We start from the raw sequence: 22,729 nt of genomic DNA on the forward strand, positions 1-22,729 counted from the left end.
AAAAGATGCCTTTAGTCTCAATGTCATGAAGTGTTTTACCTACATGTTGTTCTATATTCCTTATGGTATCAGTTCTGATATCAAGGTCTTTAATACATTTAGATTTTACCTCCATACATGATGTTAGCTAGGGTCTAAGTTCAATTTTTGCAAGTGGCTAACAGTTCTGCCAACACCACTTATTGAAGTGACTTTCTTTGCTCCGTTTAGGATTTCTTGCCCCTTTATCAAAGATTAGGTGATTGTATGTCTGGGGAACATTCTCTGAGTATTCAAGTTTATTCCACTGATCTGAGGGCCTGTCTTTATTCCAATACCATGCTGTTTTGATAAATATTGCTTTATAATACAGCTTAAAATTGGGGAAAGTAATGTTTTCCATATTCTTTTTCCCAATGGTTGCCTTAGGTATTCAAGGGTGTTTATTGTTCGAAATGAATTTCAACAGTGTTTGATCCACTTCTTTGAAGAATATCATGGGTATCTTTAGAGGGATCACATTAAATTTGTACAATGCTTTGGGGAGTATTGCCAATTTAATGATGTTAATCCTGCCAATCCATGAGCAGGGTATGTTTTTCCATTCCCGTGTGTCTTCTCTTATTTCTTGGAGCAGAGTTTTATAGTTTTCTTTGTATAGGTCCTTCAGATCTTTAGTCAAGTTGACTCCAAGATATTTGAGTTTGTGTGGCACTAATGTGAATGGGGTTGTTTACTTAATGTCAATTTCTTCCCTATTATTATTGGTGTATAAAAAGGCCATTGATTTTTGTGTGTTAATTTTATAGCCTGTCACCTTGCTATATGAGTCTATTGTTACTAGAAGCTTTTTGGTAGAGTCTTTAGGGTTTTCTAAGTAGAGTATGATGTACTGCAAACTCTCATCTGCAAACAGGGAGAGCTTGACTTCTTCCTTTCCTATCTGGATTCCCTTGACATCTTTTTCTTGCCCAAAGGCACATAAAAATACTCCACATCACTAACCATCAGGGAGATGCAAATCAAAACAACAATGCGGTACTATCTCAAGCCACAGAGATTGGCGCACATCACAAAGAATGAGAACATGCAATGCTGGCAGGGATGTGGAGCAAAAGGAACTCTTATCCACTGCTGGTGGGAATGCCATCTAGTCCAACCTTATGGAAAGCAATATGCCCTCCAAAAACTGGAAATTGAGTTCCCATATTATCCAGCTATACCACTTCTAGGGATATACCCTAGGAAACAAAATCACAATACAAAAATCCCTTCCTCACACCGATATTCATTGCAGCACTATTTATAATAGCCAGACTCTGGAAACAACCAAGATGTCCTTCAGCATATGAATGGCTAAAGAAACTGTGATACATATACACAATGGAATATTATGCAGCCGTCAGGAGAGATGAAGTCATGAAATTTTTCTATACATGGATGTACATGAAATCTATTATGCTGAGTGAAATGAGTTAGAGGGAGAGAAATAGATGCAGAATAGTTTCACTCATCTATGGGTTTTAAGAAAAACAAAAGATATTCTTGCAATAATTTTCAGAGACAAAAGAGAGGAGGGCTGTATGTTCCAACTCACCACAAAGAGTGATGAGTGCAGTTAGAGAAATAACTACATTGAGAACTATCATAACAATGTGAATGAATGAGGGAAGTAGAAAGCCTGCCTAGAGTATAGGCAGGGATGGGTTTTGGGAGGAGGGAGATTTCAGACATTGTTGATGGGAATGTTACACTGGTGAAGGGGGTGTTATTTACATGACTGAAACCCAACTACAATCGTATTTGTAATCAAGATGTTTAAATAAAGATATTTATTAAATATTATGTTTTTGACATGGATTTGAACCCTAGCATGTCATATGGTTTCCCTGCCCCCGTCCAAGAATAATTTCTGAGTGTGAAATCAGGAGAATCCGAGCACTGCCAGGTCTAGCCCAAATGAAACAAAACAAAATATAAAAGAAACTGGTTTTGGAGAATTTGTTGTTCTACTAAATAAAATACTGTGCTTCCATTGGTTAGAACGTGATTCACAACAATGCCTACCAATAGTACACAATTTAAGGAAATAACATCTAAGAAGTGAAATCTGTATTAAAAATATTTAAAAGAGTTAGAAACTGAAATCTATACATTTTCATTCTTAATAGATGAGATGGTAGATGTCAGGCTGAAGAAATCTGTACCTGCCCAAGGGGTTCCCAACTGCAAGAGACTGTGAGTGTAGCCTGAGCATGTTTTTCTACTGTCTTGTGTCCTGAACCTCTTGTGAGTGGGCCGAAAGGACCAAGCAAAATCGCTCTCCTAGAGTAACCCAGGCTGAGCTGGGAAGCCAAAAAAGACTGTGTCCTCAAGTGAAAGCCAGTTATCAGCAGTAAATTGCAGAAAGGCAGGTCCCCTGTCTGTGACATCAGGCTGGAGAAATCTTCGCCTGCCCAAGGGGTTCCCAACTGCAAAAGACTGTGCATGTTGCCTGTGCATGTTTTTCTACTGTCCTGTGTCTGAATCTCTTGTGAGTGGGCTGAAAGGGGCCCAGCAAAATCGCTCTCCTAGAGGCTCCAGAAGAGCACTCTGGTCTGCTTCACTTTGCGGCTGTGCGCTCTTTCTAATGAATGAACCCCACTGCAACATGCATAAAAAATCACACTAGAAGCTACACTGGATCTCTGAAGCTCAGCATATTTTCTGGACTGTTTGCTTTGCTGCATGCTTGGGCCTAAGATTTGATCCTGTGTGTGGCTTCATCAATGGAGGGCTCGGGGGAATCAACTCACCCAGAAAGGGTGGAGCCAGAGAAGCATAGCCAATGAATACCACCACAACACGTAGGAAAAAAACACAATACAAGTGTGACAATGGGGAAACAATGCAGACGAACACCAAGCATAGAAAATGAAGATGGCAACTTTGATGACTGGAAAATGGCCAACCAACTAGACAGTCTCTAAGATATAGAGGTTAGAGGACAAATATAAAGGATACTCACAAAACTCAAAGAAAGCATAGATCGAGTTGAACAGCACACTAATAAGAACCAAGAAAATATGAAGACAAATCAGAAAACTCCAAACTGAAATAACAGATCAAATAACAAATCTGAAAAACTCAGCAGACAAACTGACAGACAAAATGGATAAGCTCTCCATCAGGGTAACAGAATCTGGGGATAGAATTAGTGAGCTGGAAGATAAGATGCATAACAACTCCATACAGCAGAAGAGATGGTTAAAAAGCCTTAAAACAAATGATCATACAACGGAAAAACTAGTCAAAGACTGTGAACAGACGAAAATAGAAGTCTATGATAAGCTCAACAGAAACAACTTAAGAATCATTGGATTCCCAGAGACCCAGGAAGAAAATCTCCAGGAAGAATCAATGGTTAAGAACATCATTAAAGAGAAACTACCAGAGCTAAAGAATACATGTGATCAAATCTTGCATGCCCACAGAGTACCAGCTAAAAGAGACCCCAGAAAAAAACACCCCAAGACACATCCTAGTCACAGTGACAAATCCTCCAGATACAGACAGAATTCTGAAAGCAGCAAGCTCAAAAAGGGAAATTACATACAAGGGAGCTTCCTTGAGATTTATAGCAGACCTGTCACAAGAAACATTCAAGGCCAGAAGGCAGTGGTGGGACATAGTGACAAAATTCAGTGACAAATGCTTCGCCTAGAATATTGCACACAGCCAAACTCACTTTCAGGTTTGAAGGAAGAATACTTGGCTTCATAGATAAACAACAGCTCAGAAACTTTACAAACTCAAAACCAGTCTTAAAATAAAACTGAAAGACCTACTTTAAGAAAAGACTGACCAACAGACATACCAAACTTTGACACAATGATGGCACTAAATCTCATGACAATTCTCTCTCTCAATGTCAAAGGACTAAATGCACAAGTTAAGAGACATAGAGTGGCTAGATGGATCAAAAAACTCAATCCAACCTTCTGCTGCCTACAAGAAAAGCACCTGAGTAGTCAGAACAAACATAGACTCAAAATAAAAGGCTGGAGGAAAATCATCTGAGCAAACAACACCCATGAAAAAGCTGGAGTGGCCATACTAATATCAGATGATGCAAACTTTATACTTAAGGAAGTTGTAAGGGATAAAGATGAACATTTTGTATTAATCTTAATAATGAGAATGTACTAGGGAAATAAAAACCTGTCTACAGTACAGGCAGGGGTTTTGTGGGGAGGAGGAAGATTTGGGATATTGGTGATGGGAACGTTGCGCTGGTGATAGGTGGTGTTTTTTACATGACTGAAACCCAAACACAATCATGTATGTAATAAAGTTTTTTAAATAAAAAAATTAAAAAATAATTGATCATTTACTTAGTAGCAATAACTTCCATATATCTTTACATTCTACATATTCTAGATATATGCATGCATATTATGTAATAGAGGACATGAGAAATAGCTGTGTTTCCATCTTTTATTTGGGGGGGCACATCTGGTGTCGCTCATGGGTTACTCCTGACTATGTGCTCAGAAATCCCTCCTGGCTTGGGGAACCATATGGGATGCTGGGAATCCAACCAAGGTCCTTCCTGGGTGAGCTGCTTGCAAGACAAGAGGCCTACCACTGTGCTACTACTCCGGTCCTCCATCTCCTTTTCTTAGATTTCATTATGATGTACTGAGTTCATGCTTGTTGAAGACTATCATTTAGTTACAATTTGAAATGATTTGAGGACAATTTCATTTGCTTCTCAAAACCCAGGACTTCTAGGATTACCTTTTATTGTTTACTGTACAGTTATAATATAGTAAATGATGTGTTTTGTTTACATATTATTCTTTGAAATGGTTGAATACTTCTCATAATAGAATAGTGCATTTGTTTTTGCTGAGACTTGTTTTAAAACAGAGGCACTATTTTATTCAGATGATTTTAAGTTAAATATAAAAGTGTTTTCAATTCTCTACATAGAGGCTTTTATGAGACTAAAGGGAAAGACTAAGCATGTATATGTGTGAAAATAATTATACTTTGTGCTTGATTGCATGTTTTGAGAAAAAGTTAAAATAAAATGCCTTCAGGCCGAAAATGGATCACAGCACAGAAGACAGGCAGGTAGGGGTGCTGGCATTTGAGTTCCAGCAGTGTTCAGAGGCTTCCCCTTTCTGGGCATGTAAGATCACCTCCAGGGAAGGCTCCAGGGAAGTCGAGCTGTCCACAGATGAGCCACACACAGGATGAAATCAGGCCAAATATGGAGCACAGCACAGAAGACAGGCAGATAGGGGTGCTGGCATCTGAGTTCCAGCAGCATTCCTCAATTCTCTCTCTCACTCTGAAGCAGGCAGGATCACTAGCAGGAAAGCTGATGAAATCCCGTCTCAGGCAGCTGGAAACCACATGGCCCAAGATTGCTTCTGTGCCCTTCTGACTCCCAGCAGAAACCAGCAGGAATCAGTGTGTGTACATCCCGATCCACCTCTGAAGCAGGCAGGATCATCAGCAGGAACGCTGATGAAATCCAGTCTCAGGCACATAAAAACAGCATGACCCAAGATGGCTTCTGCACCCTTTCGACCTCCGGCAGACACCAGCAGGAATCAGTGTGTGTACATCCTGAACCCGTAGCCACCATGTTTATTTTGAAAATAAATGTGGGCTTTCAAAAAAAAAAAAAAAGACATTATAGAGGAACAACAGAACCCATTTTATGAGTGTGTGTGTGTTTTTTTTTTAATCTAATTTTATGGCACATGTTAGTTCTATCAGATCCACCAAATGCTATCTATACTGGTTATTCTAAGTAGATGTATAAATAGGATCACCAGAGAGTGCTGTGATTGAAAAAAAAAAGGAAAAAAAACTAATGAATTGCACTAACAAATTGCTTCTAGTGCAAAAGATCCTTATGATATATGTCCATACTTAAAATGAAGGAAGCTGGTAATAGAGGCTAATAAATTATACACCCAAGTTGAGACTCTAGAGAAAAAAAAAGAACTTTGGAAAATACCACAATGCTTCATCTGATGATTAGCACAGTTGTCACTTCTATATCCTTGGCCACAGTGACTTACATAGTATGCACAAAAGATTTTGGTCTAGAGCTACAGAATAGTAAATGGTTTAGCCATGTTCTTTTCATGCAGTCAACCCAAGTTGGGTTACATGCATTGCATATGGTCCCCCACATATTGTGAAGAGTGATTATCCCTATGTACAGAACCTTGAATGAAACCTATGCATGGCTGAGTGGAATCCCCAAACAAACAAACAAACAAACACTAAATTTGTTCTTGACTCAAAGGAGGATTGATTTGTTATTTTCCACTGAGCTTTCAAGAACTTTCTGTGCTTGGGTGAGAGCTGCCTGAATGTAGCAATCTTGGGGATTAGCAAGGATGTAGCAGGATGGGTCATACTAGAAATATGAATAGTGTACATAGAGTTTTAAATCAGATCAAATCAATAATAAATAAATAATAATTTATTGACCATATTTAGGTATTTAAGAGAGAGTGAGAGAGTTAGAAAAGAGTCAGAGTCTGTGAGAAAGCAGTTTTTCTAAGAGATGAACCACATAGTCACTTTTTTAAAGTTCCTAACCACTTCATCAAATGTGACCTTGTAGTCATAAGGGTTTAAGTCAATGTGTCCAAACAAATCATTCTCTTTTCACACAGATCTTCTATTTAGAGACTAGGTTTCATTCCTTTCTTCAAGAGATTTCAAGCTGTATCAGATGTCTGGCTCACTGGCTGTATGGATTTTGAAGAATTGCCTGAAATCCAAGTCACAGAAGCCTTATTTTTATGACCTTACTTATTCTTGAGTACAACCAAATATACAACTTTTGCATATTACTTTTTGTTTGTTTGTTTGCTTGTGTTTCTGGTCACACCCCGCAGTTCTCAGGGGTTACTTCTGGCTCTATGCTCAGAAATCACTCCTGGCAGCTCGGGGGCCATACTGGGGTTTGAACCACTGTCCTTCTGCATGCAAGGCAAATGCCCTGCCTCCATCTTCTCTCTTTAGCCCCTGCATATTACTTTTTTCTTCTTTATTTAAACATCTTGATTACATAAATGATTGTGATTAGGTTTCAGTCATATAAAGAAAACCCCCTTCTCCAGTGCAACATTCCCACCACCAATGTCCCCAATCTCCCTCCATCCCACCCCACACCCACCTGCACTCCAGACAGGCTTTCCAGTTTCCTCATTTATTCACATGATGATGGTAGTTCTCTGTGTAGTTATTTCTATAGCTGTACTCACCACTCTTTGTGGTGAGCTTCATGGAGTCAGCTGGTGTTCCATACCTCCTCTCATTGTCTCTGAGGATTGTTACAAAAATGACTTTTATTTTTCTTAAAACCCATAGATGAGCTAGACTATTCTGCGTCTCTCTCTCTCCTTCTGACTTATTTCACTCAGCATGGTAGATTCCATGTACATCCATGTATAGGAAAATTTCATGACTTCATCTTTCCTGATGGCTGCATAATATTCCATTGTGTATATGTACCACAGTTTCTTTAGACATTCCTCTGCTGAAAGGCATCTCGGTTGTTTCCAGAGCCTGGCTATTGTGAATAGTGCTGCAATAAATATAGGTGTGAGGAAGGGGTTTTTGTATTGTATTCTTGTGTGCTTAGGGTATAACTTTAGGAATGGAATAGCTGGGTCAAATGGGAGCTCAATTTCCAGATTTTGAAGGAATCTCAATATTGCTTTCCATACGCGGCATTCCCACCAGCAGTGGATAAGAGTTCCTTTCTCTCCACATCCCCCCCAGCACTGATTGTTCTCATTCTTTGTGATGTGCGCCAATCTCTGCAGTGTGAGGTGGTATCACATCGTTGTTTTGATTTGCATTTCTCTGATAATTAGTAACGAGGAGCATTTTTTCATGTGCCTTTTGGCCATTTGTATTTCTTTTTTTTATCAAAGTGTCTGTTCATTTCTTCTTCCCATTTTTTGATGGGATTAGATTTTTTTTTCTTGTAAAGTTCTGTCAGTGCCCTGTATATTTTAGATATTAGCCCCTTATCTGAAGGGTGTTGGGTGAATCGTTTCTCCCACTTGGTGGGTGACTCTTGTATCCTGGGCACTATTTCTTTTGAGGTGCAGAAGCTTCTCAGTTTAATGTATTCCCATCTGTTGATCTCTGCTTCCATTTGTTTGGAAAGTGCAGTTTCCTCCTTGAAGATGCCTTTATTCTCAATGTCATGAAGTGTTTTACGGACGTGTTGTTCTATATACCTTATGGTATCTGGTCTGATATCAAGGTCTTTAATCCATTTGGATTTTACCTTCCTACGTGATGTTAACAGGGGGGTCTATGTTCGCTTTTTTGCAAGTGGCTAACCAGTTCTGCCAGCACCACTTGTTGAAGAGATTTTCCCTGCTCCTCTTATGATTTCTTGCTCCTTTGTCAAAAATTAGGTGATTGTATGTTTGGGGAAAGTTCTCTGAGAACTCAAGGCCATTCCACTGATCTGAGGGTCTGTCATTATTCCAATACCATGCTGTTTTGATAACTATTGCTTTGTAGTACAATTTAAAGTTGGGGAAAGTAATGCTTCCCATTTTCCTTTTCCCTAGGAATGCTTAGCTATTCGAGGGTGTTTATTGTTCCAGATGAACTTCTTAAGTTTTTGATCCACTTCTTTGAAGAATGTCATGGGTATTTTTAAGGGGATCGCATTAAATCTGTATAATGCTTTGGGGAGTATTGCCATTTTAATTATGTTAATCCTGACAATCCATGAGCAGGGTATGTGTTTCCATGTCCGTGTGTCCTCTCTTATTTCTTGGAGCAGGGCTTTATAGTTTTTTTTTGTATAGGTCCTTCACGTCTTTGGTCAAGTTGACTCCAAGATATTTGAGTTTGTGTGGCACTATTGTGAATGGGATTGCCTTCCTGACTTCCATCTCTTATTTATCATTATTGGTGTATAAAAAAGCCATTGATATCTTTAGGTTGATTTTGTAGCCTGCCACCTTGCTATATGAGTGAGTCTATTGTTTCTAGAAGCTTTTTTGGTAGAGTCTTTAGGTTTTCTATGTTGAGTATCATGTCGTCTGCAAACAATGAGAGCTTGACTTCTTCCTTTTTCTATCTGGATTCCCTTGATATCTTTTTCTTGCCTGATCACTATAGCAAGAACTTCCAGTACTATGTTGAAGAGGAGTGGTGAGAGCGGACAGCTTGTCTGGTACCTGAATTTAGAGGAAAGGCTTTTAGTTTTTCTCCATTGAGGATAATATTTGCCATTGGCTTGTGGTAGATTGCTTCAACTAGATTGAGACAGGTTCTTTCCATTCCCATCTTGCTGAGAGTTTTGATCAAGAATGGGTGTTGGACCTTATCAAATGCTTTCTCTGCATCTATTGATATAATCATGCGATTTTTATTTTTCTTGTTGTTGATGTTGTGTATGATGTTAATAGATTTACGGATGTTAAACCAGCCTTGCATTCCTGGGATGAAACCTACTTGGTCCTAGTGTATGATCTTCTTGATGATGCAATGGATCCTATTTGCCAGGATTTTGTTGAATATCTTTGAATCAGCATTCATCAGGAATTTTGGTCTGTAATTTTCTTTTTTGGCAGAGTCTATGTTTGATTTTGCTATCAAAGTGATGTTGTCTTCATAAAAGTGTTCCCGTTTTTTCAATTTCATGGAAGAACTCGGCTAGGATTGGTAGTAGCTCCTCTTGAAATATTTGAAAAAAAAATCATTAGGAAAACCATCTGGGCCTGGGCTTTTCTTTTTGGGCAGATGTTTGATTACAGTTTCAATTTCCTCAGGGGTTATTTCTGGCTCTATGCTCAGAAATCACTCCTGGCAGCTGGGGGGCCATCTAGCATACCGGGGTTCGAACCACTGTCCTTCTGCATGCAAGGCAAATGCCCTGCCTCCATGCTCTCTCTCTATTCCCTGCATATTAATTTTTGAACTGAATAAATAAAGTGTATGTCTACAGAACTGTCCCTAATGAAAGAATGGTACTTGTCTTAATCTGTCCAGGTTCTTAATTAAAAAAAATAATATAGTCTATAACAAAGGACCTAGAGGAGAGTGATGGAGCATGGACGGAGCCCGAGGATATTTTGATAACAGTGTGCTTCAAAGGAGGAGAGTCCCTTGGGCCAGGGTGATTCCCTTTCTAATCTCCTCAATATGTACTGCACTTATGCAGAAAAAATAAAAGAAGCACAAATAAATTTTTTGATATTTTTGCTGCTGTTCCTTGTTTTTTTTTTTTTTTTTTTTTCTTTTTTTATGCCCTTTGTTTTCTTTTTATTTCAGGACCGTTATTGTTTGGTTATTGTCTTCGTTGCTGTGGTGCTTTTCATTCTATTTTTGATTGTCTCTTTGTTTGATTTTTTTGTATTGTTATTATGTTTTTCTCCCTTTTTCACATTCTTCTCTTAAATTGATATTTATAGCCATTTCTATACGGACTCCTCCAGTTTTATGCTTGTTTGATTTGCCACTCCCGCATTTTCTTTCCTTCAAACAAAATTACATAACTTGAACCATCTTGTTCTTCCTCATGGTTTGAGGGCGAGATAGTGAATGGTACCAAGAACAGACAGTCGTATGAACGTTCAGTGAAAATAAAAAATGTTCAGATTCAACACCAAGTCCAAGGAAAGTGACAGCAGAGTTGGCACCCGGTGTGCAGCAAGCTGGATGCAGAGGGGACCACTTGTGCTGGCAGCCAAGGGGCAAGGAAGGGGATTTTGGGTGTAGACTGGGAGCAGGGGTGGGAGGAGGATGGCATTGTTGTGGGAGTGCCCCTGATTCAATGTCACTAAGTGCCTGGAATGTTGCTGTGAGGGATTTGTGGTCCACTTTGGTCAAAACAAAGTTTTTTTTCTTTTGTTTTGTTTTGGTTTTTGGGTCACACCTGGCAGTGATCAGGGGTTACTCCTGACTGCTCAGAAATAGCTCCTGGCAGCCATGGGGGACCATATGGGACACCGGGATTCGAACCAACCACCTTTGTTCCTGGATCAGCTGCTTGCAAGGCAAACGCCACTGTACTATCTCTCCGGGCCCAAAACAAAGATTATTTAAAGAAAAAAATAACATAGTCTAGGCAACTTTATTTCTCACAGTTCAGAAAGCTGAAAACCCCTAAATCAAGGACACCTGATAAAGGTTGTCAGAGTCAGTCTTCTGTAATTAGAGATCTTGGTTTGCCTCAGATCCTAAGATGGAGTGTCTTGTGATTTCATTTTGCCCTTAGACAATTTGCAGCTATTTCCTTGTGATTAGTGTGTCCTCTGAACCTACTCTGGAGTAATTTGGTGCAAGAACAGTATTAGGACCTCCAGCAGGAGAATTTGATTCCTGGTGCTGTAGCAAGGAACTGTGCAAGTTCTAAGGTCGGGATCAGAAGTCTGGGATTGGACTATCAATGTCTGATTGATTGAGTTCTAAATTCCCATGACAAATATTCAATTTGGAATGCCCCCCTGCACAATAAAATTTATGAGTTCTATCCCTATTATATAAGAACTTATTTCTTATAAAAACATAAGTTTTCCCTATTGTAGTGTGATTATGCAAAGAGAAACGCTGCCATATTTTATTATTGGTGCATTTGTGGGTAAAAACAACATGCTGTATAGTCTCTGGGCAAAAATTTTTTCTACTAGAATTTGCTACTATGTGCAAACAGAAGAAGGTAAAAAATCAATGGAGAGGTTACTTTTACATATGGAAAATATCACTGAGGTATAACTACAAAGGAAATGCATCTACAGAAAATTATAAAGAAAATAAAGATGTCCATTAAGTCTTTTGCGATTGTCTGAGGGGAACTAAGATTCAGGGTATATTTTAATCAAACAAGTCTTGGGAAGTCTTAGAGGATGAGGAAGTGTCCTCTAAATGGGAGTATCCCAGGACCATGTAGCAAGCAACAGTGCACATTGAGGGGAACTGGGAGAAAAAGGGCCACATAGAATTAGTTAGCAGGAGCCATAGCTGCAGTTTCTTGCAGGTGCTAGTTATGGGGGAAGGGAGAATGTCCTTTAGTTTGGGAGCCTAGATGCAGCTTGTTGGTGCAGGGGGAAGATCGGGTTCCTAGGGAGTTAAGAACTGAGGGTAAGGAATTCAATAGGGAGAGATAAAGGATCAGGATTGAGGGGCTGAGAGGATAGAAGGAGTTCTGAAGGATGGAGGATTATATATAACAGGGGCTCTAGACAATATAAGCATGGATTGTTTAAAATATAGATCAGCAGAGCAAACAAATGAGGAATGAGGGGGTGAGAAGATAGAAAGGATTTCGTAGGTGGTGAACAGGGTCGGGGAGAAGTGCTAATATATAATAGGAGTATATCATTATAGGTAGGAATATTAACAATAGATTAGACAAATATAGAGTTGTTCATCACCTACCCACTGACACCCACTCATAGGCAATCATTGGAGGTCTACTTAAAGATTTTAGTTTTGGGCCTGACTTTCATAAGATGAGTCATAGTGCTTAAAAAATAGGGTCTGCCCATCAGGGTGTAGTGTTATTCCAATTTCTAGGCACACCATCAATACTGGGATGGGGGGGTCATTAACTTTGCTAAATAGAGTTTTCAGGGTTAGATCGTTCATGGAGCATTTTAGGATAAACATAATTTTCACTTCTAGAGTACTAAAATAGGTTGTGAGCACTATAAGTGTACTTACCCCCGGTAGTATCATTGATGTGACTAGTGCATTGAGTGTCCTTTCCTCAAAGGAAACTGACAGCATGGGCATTCTAATATAATAGTAAGGTAGCTTGCAATTATTTATCTTAATCAGCATTTTAATAAAGGAGAGAATTTGTAAGAGGATGAATAAGTAGACTAGAATCAATATCACCAGAAGGTATTAGACTTTTGTAAATGGTGAGATGAACTCAATACTCCAAAATTGGAAAATTTAATTTTATCATAAATATGTTACCTAAAACAACAATAAATGTTAAAAAGGGCTTAAAAAGTAATTCAATTATTTAAAATAATTTTTCCTTCAATAAAACTTTTCTTTTGAATTGCCAGAAAATTTACAGGAAACAGAAAACAAAAGTGCCAGAGAAATAGCATGGAGGTAAGGCATTTACCTCGCATGCAGAAGGTCCATGGTTCGAATCCTGGCATCCCTGTGGTCCCCTGAGCCTGTCAGGAGCGATTTCTGAGAATAAAGTCAGGAGTATCCTCTGAGCACTGTGAGATGTGACCCCCTCAAAAAAAAAAAAAAAAAAAAAAAACCTCATTGGAGAGGGTAGAAATTTCTGATTTTTTATTTCAAAAATAACTGTCTATGAGATAAAATGGTTTAAGGACAACTAAAGATTTAAAATATATTTGGTGAGAACAGCATTGTGAAAGACGTAGATTAAAACAATAAGTGAATGTCAGGAATTCTATTTCAGATAAATAGGTTGTATTAATTTAATCAAAAAGTCTTTGTTAGGGGCCTCAGTGATAGCATAGCTGTAGGGCATTGGCCTTGCCAGCTCCTTTCCTGGAATGAACCCACGTTCAAACCCTGCATCCCAGAATGTCCTCAGAACCTGCCAGGAGCGATTTCTGAGCACAGAGTCAGGGGAAACTCCTAAGTGTAGCCAAAATGACCCCCCAAATTAGCAAAAAATATATCTAATATATAAATCAAAATACAGATTTAAATAGATCCCAAGTCAATTTTCAATGTTAAAGGAGAGAAAATAAATAAGATAAATATTTTATATCTTTAGGTAGATACCATGATTACAAACGTGACTGTAGTTGGGTTTCACTCACAAAAAGAACTTCACCAGTGCAACACTTCCACCAACGGTGAACACTATAAGTTATAAAATCCATCATGAAAAATATGTGTGCCATGTTAGATCATTTTAGGTACATTACAAGATGATAGCAATAAAAACTGCATGGTTAGGAAATAAAATAGATATATAAATCATTGGACTAGAACTCAATGACGGGAAACACAGACACACACAGACACATACACACACACTCTTTGAAATTTTTTCTATAAAATGAAGCCGAGGGAAAGAAAACCATTGGAAAACAATTCTAACCATTGGGATAGAAAACAATTTCTTCAATAGAATAATTTTAGAAAAGTCACACAGTCACATACAAAAGTGTCAAACAGAACTCTTCCAAGATTCACTCCCTGAGTCAGAATGGTTGAAAGAATGAAAGAGAAATCTAAAAATGTAAGTTAAATAAATTGTTGTAAAATTCCTTATTTCTTTGGGCATTAAACACAAAGGAAATGGAAAGAAGGAGATGCATTTAACTACATTACACTGAAAAGCCTTTGTACTGAAAAATATATAAACAGTCGTAGAAAAATACTGAAGGGAAAAGAAATTAGCACATTATAAATACGTTAAGCAGTTACTATTCTTATATGTAGAGAAATAAAAAGTGCAATGATAAGAAAAATGGAAATAATATAAAAATGTCAAAAATTTAAAATAGACTCTTCTTCACCTATGTGCACATACTGATACCAAAAATGGATCAGAAAAATGTTAGCCATCACTGATTTTTAGAGAATATAAAATAAAACCTACAGTGAATGTCTAATACTTATCATAATAATTTCCATTATGAAACAATAAATATTGGTTAAAAATGGATGATGGATTGTTGGTTACTGTGACTTGGCAGTGGCCATTTTGCTATACTTTCCCTGCCATTTTCCAGCTACAAGCTGTCTACGTGCTGTTTTGCTACAAGCCCTTGAGCTAACAGGAAAAAATGTGCAGCTGCAAAGTATAATTAACCTTGTAGCCCGGAGGAGAGCAACACGGCCCGGTAGCATTCCCAGAAATGAGGCCTTACTCCCTTAACCAGATTCCTGAGTTAACAAGACATTCATTATTGTGTATATGTTACATTGTCTGTACAAAATTATTTCTGTAGGAACATTGCCCCCACCTTATATATGTTAAGAGTTTAGAAATGCAGTTAGAAGGTCACGGGATGTTTCTATGGAAACTGCAATATGTGTTGCCCCCTATCCCACTGCCCACTTGCCTTATTTGGAATAATGAAGTAATTTTCGTGCCAAAAGAAGATTGACATTGCCTTTTGCCTGCCTCCTTCACCTTCTCTATATAAGAAGGTGCTGGACCTTAATAAACGCCTCTGAACGGAATTTCTGTCTTGGGCTATTTATTATTAACCTCTCCCAGATTTCTTACAGGTGTGGTGTGATCTGAGCCTCGCATAATAAAGGTGTGGCTGTCCTGAGCCTCTCGACCGTTTTCCGCAGGCCGGGCCCCTTCGGGGGGCTTTCAGGACCCCGCATTTTGCGCCCAACGTGGGGCAGGACCAGCACCACACTCGGACGACTAGAGGCGGCGAGTCCGGAGCCATTTCGTAAAACGCAGGTACCCCATCAGGGTCGCGTAGAAATAGGTTAGCCTTATTAAACTGCAGTATTCACGTCGTCCACCACGCTGCCCCTGCTTGGCTTTTGGGGCTTCACCCATAGGATTTGCTACCATGGGTGCCGCATTTTGTACTGAGCTTAAATTCATTCAAGATATACAGTCTGAATTGAAACGCAGACATGTAGAGGTTACCAAAAAGGATATTTGTAATGTCTTGATCTTTGTTCATAATGTTTGCCCTTGGTTCATTATAACCTGCCCAAAAATTGTCACATCCACTTGGGATAAGGTTGGTTGTGAGTTAAGTGATCGTTTTGCTGCTCATAATCAGCCTGATAAGGAAAAGGTAATTTTACAGTATTGGAGTTTGCTTAGAGATATTATTGTGGCCAGAGGTAGTGAAGAACCTGCCAGCAGAATTGTCCGTGCTGCCGAATCCCATCTTGAAATAGCCCCTCGTGAGAGTTCTCAGGCTCCCTCGCTCTGACTCTATTTCTCAACTTCCTTCTTCTCCCGCGGATCCTCCATCCACAACCTCAACTGCTTCTGCCACTGCGCCCTCTGTGAAAAATCCTGAACAGCCTGCCACTTCCCTAACTAGTGCCTCCAACTCTTCCTTCACTTCAAAACTAAAAACTGCCCTTAAAAATCTTACTGAACTGCTTCAGGCAGTCAAAACCTATGGCACCCAGGCTCCCTATACTATATCTTGCCTTTAAGTGCTGGGAAATGGCGGCGCTGTCTCCCCCACTGAATGGCCCGATATCATCCGCAAGGCACTTAAAGCTGAACTCTTTGTCTCCTGGAAAGCTGACTTTTTTCCCCGCTGCAAAGCCCTTGCAGGCAGGCAGGGATTCTGATCTCTATGCTCCTATAGCTGGCCTCGCTACTTTTCCTACGTTAAAAGCACAGCACACACTTTCCAGGTCCCAGCTTGCCAACATGGCTCTTGCTGCCCTCCATGCCCAGCGTTCCAGCAGCTCCCCTACACGAGGCAACAAACTTTGCTGCTTTCCCCCTCCCCCACTTCTGACTTGAGTTCCCAACTCACCACAATTACATCCATGGTCTATCAACCTCTCTAACAGACTTGATACTGCTCTTGGCTCAAAAACCAGCGCTACTACCTTTCCTGTCCCTCTCCCTAATGGAGAAAGTCTTCCCCCGCCTGCTCAGCAGCCTCCGCCACCACTCCCTTCTCAAACGCCTCCCACAGGTCCCTGCACTGCAGGGAAAAAATTCTAAATGCCCAGTCCCTAACCATGGCAGATTCCCTCCTCTCATCGCTCCCCCTCTTAAAGTTATAGAAAAGAAACTACTTGGCCAAATTGAAAATCTTAAACAAATTTTAAGCCTTCAAAAACAGGCTGCTTCTCTTAATTTACAGGTTTCTGCCTTTCAAGCTTTCCCCCACCCTCCTAAATCTAAAGTTGTCTGTCCTCTGCCCACTGGATCCCTCGGCCAGGCCCCCCCTCTTGAAAATTCAAAGGAACAAACTGATATAAGTGAGGCTGAGTGCCATAAAACAGAAACTGCTGCGGTGCCTACAAATAATTCTAAGGGCCCAGTGAGCAGGATAATTACAAAGTATCAGCTGCTAAGCTATAAAACCTTGTGATATCTACACTTTGCTGTTAAAACTTCTGAGCCTAATGCACCCTTTACTCAGTACTTTTTGCTTGGGCCAGCCCTGAACCCCTCTATAAAATATTTTGAATATAAACCTAATTATCCTATTCAACCTTAAAATAAAACAGCATATTAATTGGTTGATGCAAAATACAAATAATTGGCCTTTGGCATGTGCTTCCTTTAAAGAAAAAATTGATATTCATTATCCAGCTATTAAGTTTATACAGTTTTTCAAAGCAGTGACAACAAGGTACCCCTTACCTCCAGGTCTTAAAATTATGAGGTTTTAAAAGTGTTCAAAAATGTTAAGTTTTGTGCATTGGGTGTTTTAAAGTAATTATTAAAATGTTGAAAATTAGGAAACTTTCTAAATTCAGGTCTGTAAGGGTTAAAAGATTCCAGAAATAAAAAAGCAACAGAAAGATAAGCGCAATAAACCCCCTTTGTTCATGCCTCTCAAAAATTTTAGAGCAAGGTCATAATTCTGTCACTTGACTTGTAATAACAAAATATTGGCAAAAGAAAAACTTCCTGGTGTTTTAAAATCCAAACGGACACAAAAGTGTTAAAAATTAAGTTTTTTATATTTTTATTAGAAAATTTATTTTAATTTTTAAGGTATTTAAAAATTATGTGGAAAATAATGTCATTAGCCTTTTTAAACAATATAGTTAATTTTATTACACAGTAAATACCTAGGTGTGCTTTATAGTACCCTTGGTTTTAATTTTGTGCTACAGCAATGGTTGTTCTTTACCCTTGCATTGAAAGAACTATTATTTTAAGTGTATTCAGAAAATCAGCACATTATCCAAATCTGTATATTTGTGTCAAAGTGAAGAAATCTAGTATTAATAAATAATATATATATTTAATTTTATGAGTAATATTAAAAGTAAATTTTATAAGCAGGATTTACTACAAGTATCAAAAATAATTTTAGTCCTAAGCTCTATGTGTGGAAATGCATCACATGTCCTTAACTATATTTTATAATAATTTAAACATTTTGTTAATTTGGTATATAATATTATTCACTTGAAGTCTTCAAAGTAGGAACAGTTGTTTGTTTTTTTTTTAATGTAGTAATATCTTTATTTAAGCACTATGATTGCAAACAAGTTTGTAGTTGGGTTTCAGTTATAAAAATAACACTCCCCTTCATTAGTGCAACATTCCCACTACCAATGACCCACATCTACTTCTTCCCCAGCCCCTGCCTGTATTTGAGACAAGAATTTTATTTCTCACTCACTACCAAAGCTTCTTTGAACATATTTATCTTTTTATATATGTATATTACTTGATATATATTTTTGAAATAATTTTTATTGTGGCCAATGTAAATTACAAGTCTTTCACTGTTATATTCAAGGTACATCATGACAGTGAATTAGGGCTATTCTCACCACCAGTGTTGTCTTCCCTCCACTCCTGTTCTCAGCATGCATCCCACACCTCTTCCTTTTGCCCCATGGATTGCTAGTGTAACAGGACCCATTTGTGTATAGCTTGTTGTAGATTGGGTATCTTGATTCTGTTGTCATTGATGTTGGATTTGGTTTTTCAGTCTGATCATTTTTAATTTCCACTCAATGTTCATGAAACTGTTTTCTCCCTGTACTATCCACTTTGTTTCTTTCCTCAGTTTACGAGGCAGAACAAGATGATTCAAGTCCTGTGGTTCTGTAGGGGAAAAAAAGAAAGATGGGAGGAGTCCATCTAGAAACTCTAAATATCAATTTAAAAGAAGAAAGAAAAAAATGAACCAAAACAAGCAACAACAAAAAACACAAGAGCAACAAAATAAAACAACAACAAACAAGAAGAAGAAAGAAAAAAGGAAAGGAGGGCTGGTATGGCAGGGTTTTGTGGGTATTTTGTTTTTGCATGGGAACAGTTAAGTTTTGGGGAAATTAGAAACTTATTTAGAAAAATCATTTAGGTTCAGTTTAAAAGTTTTTGAAAAATTGGCGATTAATTATAAAATTTTTTAAATGCTAAAATCTACAGAAAACCTCCGTAGCCTCTCGCAGTCCTGTCTTCATCCACCTCAAAAAAGCCTGTCACCCTTCCTGCCACCCACCCATCGTTCCAGTCCTTCAGCCCACCTTTCCTGCCGGACCGGTTTCTGACTCTGCCTAACGGGAATGCTGAATTTAATACTCTGCCTGGCAGCCCTTCTATAAAGTAATTGCCACCAACGACACTGCTAACCTCTGATGGGGAGTTAAGACTACCATGGCTTACCTTTGAAACAGGTCATGGACGTTGAACCTTGCTTATGCCTATATTAACCATCAAACCTGTTGGTCCGGTTTCCACCTCGAACCTCATCCTGCAGATGGTCAATGCCTCTGCCCAGGCGCTCTCCAACACCAGCTATGAACACTGTTGAATCTGCTATTCACCAGTTTCGCCGTTTTATGAAGGCATCACAACGTTTGAATCTCCTATCTACACCAATGACTCTGAACTTCTTCTCTGGGAAGTTCAGCCTCAGCGTCATGAACTCACTGTTGGGCAGGTTGTGAGCTATGGACTCTGCCTTCTGGCCCATCCTCCTCCTCTCAAGTTATTTTGAATCTTATGAATGCCTCTGCTCTAGCCCTCACAGACCCAGCTTATGAACGTTGTTGGCTTTGCTTCTCTCCTCAACCCCCCTTTTACGAAAGCGTTGCTGTTTTTGGCAACCTCAACTCTACCTCTGATCCCACTCATCTCCGTTGAAACACATAACCTCAACATGGTATTACGTTCAAACAGGTTGTAGGCTCTGGCCTTTGCCTTAAGCCTACTAATTCCTTGCTTCCTAGCCAGCTGCTTAATGTTTGCAACGACACCCTCAATATTTCCAACTCCTCCTCCAACACCTACTTGTTAGCACCTAATGACACCTATTTTGCCTGTGCTTCTGGCTTAACTCCTTTTGTCATCCGCTCCTCCTTTCCCCTTTCTCATGACTACTGTGTTTTAGTCATGCTCATCCCTAAAAACATCTTCCCTTCTTCGGGCTCTTCTTTCCACCCCTATCCTTAACCTTCCTCCTTTCGCCAACGTCGCGAGCTCTTTACTACTGTTACCCTTGCAGTTCTCCTGGCCATAGGTGCCGCCACTGGTACGGGCACAGGAATATATTCACTTGTGTCCTCTCAATCCAATTTTCGTATTCTTCCTCAAGCAGTGAAACAATATTAATGAAATCAAACATAGTTTACAGTTTCTCACTGACACTGTTAGTTCTCCTGCTCATGTTGTGCTTCAAAATCGTCATGGTTTAGATCTTGCCTTTATGAAGGAAGGGGAAATCTGTGTAGCCCTTCGGGAACAATGTTGTGTATTTAAAGACAAAACTGGGTTAGTTAGAGACAGTATTCAGCATATCGGTAACGAAATACAGGAATTTCAGAAACGTTTCAACCAAGAACAAAATTGGTGCCAGAACTGGTTTTCCTCTTCCCCTTGGCTCCATACACTTTTACCCACTATTTTGGGCTCTCTTATTAGCCTTATGCTGCTCCTTTCCTTTGGTCCATGGGCTCTCCGCAAACTCACTGCCTTTGTTAAAAATTAGGTGGATGAGACCGCAAAAACCTTTGTTCAGGTTCACTGCCAACAGCTTACTCAACGTGACTCCTGTGAAAACTTGGCTATCAACATCAAGCTGCCTTTCCAGTCATTAAGATTCCAGGAGATAGAGCGCATTGCTAACAAACGGAGCTCGCTCTGGTCCTTGTGCTCTCGGCTGTGGAGATGCCTACGACGGGATTAGCAGGGTCCCAGTTAGGGCATGGCTCCAAACGGCTATGGCGAACAATTCGGACCTCTGTGCACACCCACTGCGCCCACAGCCACCTTTTAAATTGCGGCTTATGGCCATGTCCAACCTGGTCAAACCCTGTAGCCTAAGACATGGCTACTCCACCCACTCACGACCTTCCTTCTTTTATTAGAAGAGAAAGGGGGAGATGTTGGTTACTGTGACTTGGCAGTGGCCATTTTGCTATACTCTCTCTGCCATTTTCCAGCTACAAGCTGTCTACGTGCTGTTTTGCTACAAGCCCTTGAGCTAACAGGAAAAAATGTGCAGCTGCAAAGTATAATTAACCTTGTAGCCCGGAGGAGAGCAACACGGCCTGGTAGCATTCCCAGAAATGAGGCCTTACTCCCTTAACCAGATTCCTGAGTTAACAAGACATTCATTATTGTGTATATGTTACATTGTCTGTACAAAATTATTTCTGTAGGAACATTGCCCCCACCTTATATCTGTTAAGAGTTTAGAAATGCAGTTAGAAGGTCACGGGATGTTTCTATGGAAACTGCAAGATGTGTTGCCCCCTATCCCACTGCCCACTTGCCTTATTTGGAATAATGAAGTAATTTTCGTGCCAAAAGAATGATTGACATTGCCTTTTGCCTGCCCCCTTTACCTTCCCTATATAAGAAGGTGCTGGACCTTAATAAATGCCTTTGAATGGAATTTCTGTCTTGGGCTATTTATTATTAACCTCTCCCAGATTTCTTACAGGTGTGGTGTGATCTGAGCCTCGCAAAATAAAGGTGTGGCTGTCCTGAGCCTCTCGACCGTTTTCCGCAGGCCGGGCCCCTTCGGGGGGCTTACAGGACCCCGCAATGGATAGGAAGGTATACTCTAAACCTTTTTCATTTGATAGTGATGTTCGCTGGCACATCCATTTGAAAATAGCATGGAACTATCTCAAGAAGCTATGAACAGAGCTAACCAACGTAACATGTGACAATTTCGCTATAGAGTGTCTATACAAGTAAGTTGAATAGATAAAAAGAAAAACACGTTCAACACAATGTTTTTGAAATATTTTTTACAATAGCAAACATGTGGGAATACCAATTTGAACAGACTAGAGATACATATGAATACATAACAAAATATAGCTCATCTATAGTAAGAGACAAAATTTTAACATTTCCATAAAGGAAGTCGATTTATTCATGAATGAAAAGGAATCAATTTATTTTATTATTTCACCCAGTATGTAACACAGGACACAAAAATGGAATAATTCAAAATATAGAAGTGAGTGGACAGGAATACAAAATGAAGCTGTCAAAAGAAAATGGGAGTGGAGGTAGAGAAAGGTGAAAGTAATATAATGAAGGGTATGAGATTTATTTCGAAGCAAAGGGTAAAAGAAATACTTTAGGGATACTTCACCTGTGACATGCAATGATAAATCATGATAGAATTCTAATGATCTAATGTAACTCAAGTAAAAACAGAGTTTAGACTGAATTGTAGGACACGAGGCAATGGTCAATCCTATGTTGAAGTTTCCACGGCCCTCTCTTGGCAATCAAAACAAAAAATAAACCATGTACATTGGACATCTTAGACTAGAATACCATAATTCATGGTCTTTAGTATCAAATATCACTGAATAAAATTACTACATTTAGAGATGGTGCGAGTGTGGGGGCTCACTTGATTTTATTGACTCTACTCAGAGGGTCACTAGAGGGACTGTGTTGTGCTGGGGAAAGGAGTATTATTGGGCTCATGCAAAGTAAGTGCCTTCATCAGTATGCAGCTTTGAGTTCTGCCAGAGCACCTTAACATTAGTAGTAATCTTCTGTCAGACTCATTCTCAGCTTCGGGTCCAAATCAATCGTATTCTCCTCCAGACACAGAAAATTGAGCCAAAAGTTTAA

At 39.3% G+C, this 22,729-nt stretch overlaps 1 non-coding gene across 1 annotated transcript; it reads left to right on the forward strand.

Moving 5' to 3' along the window:
- Nucleotides 1–17,718: 17,718 nt before the first annotated feature.
- On the forward strand, nucleotides 17,719–17,848 carry LOC126019274 (small nucleolar RNA SNORA22). The gene has a single exon (XR_007499005.1). It is a non-coding gene; the product is annotated as a small nucleolar RNA SNORA22 (small nucleolar RNA).
- The last annotated feature ends 4,881 nt before the right edge of the window (nucleotides 17,849–22,729 follow it).

This window comes from Suncus etruscus, chromosome 9 (assembly GCF_024139225.1).
Source record: "Suncus etruscus isolate mSunEtr1 chromosome 9, mSunEtr1.pri.cur, whole genome shotgun sequence".
NCBI lineage: Eukaryota > Metazoa > Chordata > Mammalia > Eulipotyphla > Soricidae > Suncus > Suncus etruscus.